A 6,358-nucleotide genomic window follows, 5' to 3' on the forward strand; every position below is an offset into this window, starting at 1 on the left:
CTTGTGAAAGACTGCGTTCTGTGCAAGGTTCCTTGTGGCTGTTCCTTAAACCCTGAGACGGCCAAGGGTGTGAGATGACACAACTGCCATGTCCAGGGCCCCAGGGACCCCAGCGCCCCTCTGTCTGACCACATGTCAATCAGGAAACGAATCCAAGAGCTTCAGAATCTCACCTGTTGGGTGTTTTCTCACTTGGGTTTTGAGTTTTCTTCACTTTTGGGAGTTTGGGGGCCTCTTTTGTTTTTTTGTGTGTGTATGTGTGTGTACTTCGTTTGGAAGAAGATACCCAACATCTTGTTGATACAAGTTTCTCTTCAGGTTGAAGTTCTCATATTAAACAGCACTGAGAAGGACTGATGCTGAAGCTCCAATACTTTGGCCACCTGATACAAAGAGCCAACTCATTGGAAAAGACGTTGAGGCTGGGAAGGATTGAGGGCAAGTGGAGAAGGGGGTGACAGAGGATGAGATAGTTGGATGGCATCAGCGACTCAGTGAACATGAGTTTAAGCAAACTCTGGGAGATAGTGAAGGACAAGGAAGCCTGGCATGCTGCAGTCAGTGGGATCGCAGAGTTGGACATGACTGAGGAACTGAAAAACAACAGCGCTGCAAGACCACGTGTGCTGTCCCCTGTGTCCCCAGAGAGAGCAGGCTCTGTCCCCGCATGGTTCTGAGCCCTGAGCAGCTCACAGATGACCTTGGAATAAGTAAGAAGCCAGAAAAGGTGGCTCAGTTCAGGCTTCTCCCATCAACCCAGCCATGGGGCAGGAGCCGTCTAAAAAGCTTAGGGTCACGGCTGAATGCCTGTTGGCTTCCACCAGTGGGGTTCTCAGGTGGGACTGGCCCTTTCCCTGGGGATGGCACACTCCCTTCTCTGAGTGTTAAAGGCATTCCAGAGGTGGTGTGAAAGTCGCTCAGTCGTGTCTGACTCTTCGACCCCATGGACTGCCAGGCTTCTCTGTCCATGGAATTCTCCAGGCCAGAATACTGGAGTGGGTAGCCATTCCCTTCTCCAGGGGAATCTTCCCAACCCAGGCATCAAACCCAGGTCTCCCCCATTGCAAGTGGATTTTTACCACCTGAGCCACCAGGGAAGCCTAGGGGTGGGGCAGGGGGAAAATGGAAGGAAAAGAGGTGCACAGAACCAGCAGGCAGATTCCCGGTGGCTCTGTGCCCCGTGTGCCTGCCAGTATTACCAGGACACATATGTGTCATTCAGCTGCAAGCAAAACCTAAATTTCCTCAGATCACGTTTAAAATGAGAAAAAGAAACAGGTGAAGGTAATTTGATGGTGTGTTTTATTTAACCCATTATAGCCAAATATTAGGATTGCACTTCACAATCAACATGAAATATTAGTCTGGTCTATTGCTTTTTTTGTGGGGGGAAGAAGGTACAGAGTGCAGTGCTGTATGTTTTGCCCTTATGATGCATCTGAATTCAGATGTCCTGTATCTCCAGCTCTTAAAGCCACACGTGGCCAGAGACAGTTCCATCGTCTCCCAGCTGGGTCTCAGTGGGGACAGTCTTGCCTCCTTAATCCAGAGGACACTGGTGTCTGGGGACACCTGTGAACATCACGACCGGGGTGGGGAGCTCCTGGCATCCAGTGGGTGGGGCCAGGGATGCTCTTTCACCCCCACTGTGCCCACGAGGGGCCTTGCAGAGTAACCCGGCCTGGGATCCGCAGAGGAGGGAGGAAGCTGGTTTAGGCCCACGCCCCTCCCGGAATCCGGTGGTGTAGGAGGGCACAGTCCCGTAGCAGTGGAGGTCAGACTCTGGTTCTTCTATGTCCGGGGCAGCCCTGCCTGAAGCTACCAGGTGTCCTGTGTCCAGAGCTGGGGACACTCTGTGGCAGGAAGGTTCCAGAACCTTCTGGAAGGTGGACAGTCAGGAGCAGGGCGCTCCTTTAAGCTGGCCTGGGGCTTAGAGGTCTGTGCAAGCAGGAAGCCTCTGGTCCCAGGAGGCGGAACTTCGTGGAGTCCGGGTTAACAGAGTTCAGTTCAGAAGAAGCTGCCACTGGGTTTCCCAGAAAGTGGGGGGAGGCGGGTGTTTGGGTGGGCGGAGTGGGAGTGAGGAAGGGGAAGGGACCGCCTCAAAACGAAACCAGCAGGGGCCCTGTGGGCCTCGCCCCGCCTCCCCTGGGGCTGCAGCTCTCAGCTGACCAGGTGTGCAGGCCCTGGGGCCTCCCCGGGGCTGGAGGCCACACCTCAGAACCACAGGCCAGGTGGATGGAGGACCGGTTTGCAGTCCCCGTGGTAAAGGCAAGGTGGCTCTGGAGGAGGAAGGAGGGCGGAGGGAGAGGCCAGGCCCCATGGCAGCCTGAACCGAGGCTCAGGTTTCTGCCCAGTCTTCCCTGGGGACTCAGAGAGGCTGGTGGAGAAGCACCTGGAGAATCAGAGCGAGGCCCCAGGTGAGGGAGGGACCGAGACCGCAGCTGCGTCTCCTCCCTGCCCCCATCCCTCCCCTGAACCCACCCCTGGGGAGGACACGCCCCCTGAAAGGGGGGGTCATCACCGCGGACTAAATGAGATGGCTACTGCTGACTCCCGCCCCAAGAAGGAAGCAGACCCTCTCTTGAACATCCCGAATCCCCTTCACCTTCACCCTGGCCACACTCCATGAGTTTCTCAGAACAGGTAACCCCCGGCTTCCCTCCCTGAGCCCTGGTGACCTGGAACCTGTCCAGAGGCTCCGACTTTCCCAGACAGATGTTGACCCTCCCCACACCTCCACGCCCTGCATGCTGGAATGAGCTCACAGCATTAGGGCAGCGCTAGGCAGAAGGCTATGGACTGGGTGTTGATGTTGAGAGTCCTTGGGGGGCATAGAGCGGGGAACGCCTCACAGGAGAACCAATGTGAGCAAGAGCATGGTGATGGGTGCTAAGTCGCTTCAGTCATGTTCGACTCTTTGTGACCCTATGAACCATAGCACATCCGGCTCCTCTGTCCGTGGGATAGGGTGAAAAATCTTTCACCAGCTCCAGCAATGACCACTCCTAATGGGCCCAGAAGGGGGCCTCAGCTCAAAAGAGGGTCAGATCTGCCTCCACAGTGCCTCCTATGGACTGTTTAACTCTGAAGTGGCAGGTAGGGTGGCGGAGGTCACAGAGACTGGGATGTTGGCTGCCTACCAGGCGAACAGAAGCCTGTCTTCGTTTCAAACTCCACTGGCCTTGGGTGTGGGACCAGGTGGTGGCCAAGTAGGGAGCCAGATCACTAGGATATCTGGCTAAGAAACTGGAACTCTGGAGCTTCCCTGGTGGTCCAGGTGCTAAGACTGCACGCTCCCAGTGCAGGGGTATTGGGTTCCATCCATGGTCAGGGAACTAGATCCCACATATCACAACTAAAAATCCTGAGTGCCACCACTAACACTCTGTGCAGCCAAATAAATTTTAAAAAATAAATATTAAAAGAAAAAGTCACAGAGAGAGTTGGGGGCAACGCCTTGGACCAGAGACCATCCTGCCAAAACCTTCCTGGTAGCCTGCCTCAGGTGGAGGCCCCTTACGTCCTGTCCCCCTGTCCCCTCTTCCTCCCAGAAGACCACACCCACCTCGAGGCACCAGCATTGCACTGACGTCCTTTTTTTTTTTTAATATTTATTTTTATTTATTTGGCTGTGTTGGGTCTTAGCTGGGGCATGTGGGGTCTAGTTCCCTGACCAGGGATCGAACCTGGCTGGCCTGCATTGGGAGCTCAGAGTCTTAGCCACTGGACCACTAGGGAAGTCCCTGTGGGTGTCTCCTGAGGAGGCCTCTCTGCCTTCTCGGAGCCCCCACAACCCTCCCCTGTGGCTGGGGTGCTCCCCACCACCACACTCATCTACAAGTTCATGCACAGGGTCAGCCCACTGCCCTCTCCCCTGCCGGGACACCCATCTCCTTTCTTCCTTAACAGCGTTGGATTTTGCAGTGGGGACCAATGAGATTTCAAGGGCAGCCACATCAGCCCCACCCCCACCCTGATGCCTGTGAGGGGACCAGTGTACAGGGGTAAGGGCTGCCCAGGGGTCAGAGTCAGGGAGGAGGGGAGGGAGGGAAAGAGGGAGGAGAGAAGGAAAGGGGATGGGGAGGGAGGGGGAGGGGAGAGATGGGGGGGAGGAAGGAGAGGGAGGTGGGAGGGAAGGGAAGAGGCAGTGCAAGTCTTTCACTCACTCTTGGCTCCCTGTCTTTGCACCTGCTGTTCCCTGTTCTGGAGTTCCTCTCCCATTCCCTCTCCCCACTCCCAACTCCTGCTTAAGCTTCAAGCACCCTGCTGCCAAGGACCGACAGACCCCTGAGTCACATAAAACCCTCAGCAAAACTGCCCTTTGACCTTCCCATCCCCCATCTTCATGGCCTTGAACTTGACAATAGATTCTTCACCAAGACACATAGTGCACAAGCAGCAAAAGAAAACATAAATGAACTTGGACTTAATCAAAATTTAAAACTTGGGTGCACCAAAAAGAACACCATGGGGAGAGTGAAGAGAAAGCCCACGGAGTGGGAGAAAGTGTTTGTAAATCCTGTAGGGGAGACGGGTCTATGCCAAAAGAGATAAAGAATCCTTAACTAACAAAACAAAAGAAAGAAAAAATAATCCTTATACCTTAGCAACCAAAAGAATCACAATTAAAAAGGCCGGTATCTGGTCTTCCCTGGAAGTCCAGTGGTTAAGACTGGGCACTTCCAGTGCAGGGGACTAGGGTTCCCAAGTGCGTGGGTGTGTGCTCAGTCACTAAGTCGTGTCTGATTCTTTGCGGCCCGGTGGACTGTAGTCCGCCAAGCTCCTCTGTCCATGGAATTTTCCAGGCAAGAAACCTAGAGTGGGTTGCCATTTCCTTCTCCAGGGGATCTTCCCCACCCAGGGATCAAACCCGTCGTCTGCATTGCAGGCGAATTCTTTTACCGCTGAGCCATCGGGGAAGCTGCTGGAGCGGCCAAAAAAAAAAAAAATCCTGATTCATACCGACAGGTCATTCTATGGGATTACATCTAAAATAATATTTACATTTTTTAAAAAAGGCGGTTATCTCCCCAAAGATGTACAGGTGCCCAGTGAGCACGTGAAGAGCTGCGGGGGCGGGGGGGGGTCTCCCCACACTTGGAGTTGGGCTGGAGGAGAGGGCAGGGCGAGGAGGATCAGCCTCCACACACAGGGCTGGGGTCTCCCTGTGATGTGTGAACCCGGAGGTGCGCTGTCTCCTCTTTACCCCCACATTAAAGAGCAGGAAGTGGCTCCGGAGTGACAGGAACGGGGTCCTGTGTGACTCCCCTCACTCCTCCTCCTCCCCTGCGCTAGGGGCTACCCTCCAAAAGAGAGGCGGGAAGCCAGGCACAGGTGCGAGGAAGCCGCCTGCCTACCTGCCCTTAGAGGAAGCCCCGCCCCCGCCCCCGCGCTCCTCCTCGCTCCCCCTCCCTCCCCTCCTCCTGCCGCTCCTCTCCTCTCCCCGCCCCTCTCCTCCCCGGCCGCGTCCTGCCCACCCCCAGCCCAGCTCTTCTCCTCATTAAAAGGGAGTGGCCGCTTTCCGGCCGGTGTTCCAGACTGCCGGCCCTGCTGCTGCTCCGGGTCGGCCCCTGAGGTTCTGGGAGGTTCTCAAACACTCCCTTTTGAAGTTCTGGCTTCCCAGTGGAACCAGCCAGGTTATGGGTAGGGAAGAGGTTTCCCCAGCATCCAGCACAGACCCAGGGAGTCTGGGCGCCAGGCTTGCCCCTGGGGTGCTCCTTGTTTCTGTGTCTTTTAGTGTACTCACCCTAATCGCCCAGAAAACTCGGGGTCCCCAGACATCAGTTATGGTGGGTTGACATGCACCAGTCAACACCTACTTGGGTTAACACCTGCCTTCATTCACAGTAGCCCAAAGTGCAGACCATCCAATATTCATCAGTGCATAGTGGATACACGAAAAGTGCTCCCTCCACAGCTGGGAGCATCACTCAACCATGAAAAGGAGAGAAGCCCTGACACTTGCCACCACGTGGACCGATCCTGAGAACACGATGCTCAATGAGAGAGGCAGACACAGAAGAACACACAGGGTGTGACTCCACTGATGGGAAACGTCCAGAACAGGCAGGTCCACAGACACAGAGAGTGGGTTCCTGGTTGTCAGGGGCTGGGGGAGGGGATGGGGTTGATGCTAATGAGGATGGGGTTTCCTTCTGGGGTGATGAGAGTGTTCTAAGATTAGATAGAACTGTTGCACAACACAGTGAATGTCCTCAAAACCAGTGAATTGCACACTTTAAGTGGGTAAACTGTATGGTAGGTGAATTATATCTCAGTAAAGCTGCTATACTAAAAACGAACCACCGTCTCTCATTGGCTCCCGCCCACATTCTATCTTGCTGAGTTGTTTGTTTGC

The 6,358-nt window shown here is 54.8% G+C and overlaps 1 long non-coding RNA gene across 1 annotated transcript; it reads left to right on the top strand.

The window, feature by feature from the left end:
* Nucleotides 1-2,056: 2,056 nt before the first annotated feature.
* Nucleotides 2,057-6,091, top strand: LOC138988633 (uncharacterized). Its single transcript, XR_011464906.1, has 3 exons — nucleotides 2,057-2,643; nucleotides 3,910-4,004; nucleotides 5,848-6,091. It is a non-coding gene; the product is annotated as an uncharacterized lncRNA (long non-coding RNA).
* Nucleotides 6,092-6,358: the final 267 nt, after the last annotated feature.

The sequence above is a fragment of the Bos mutus genome, chromosome 7 (assembly GCF_027580195.1).
Source record: "Bos mutus isolate GX-2022 chromosome 7, NWIPB_WYAK_1.1, whole genome shotgun sequence".
Classification (NCBI taxonomy): Eukaryota; Metazoa; Chordata; class Mammalia; order Artiodactyla; family Bovidae; genus Bos; species Bos mutus.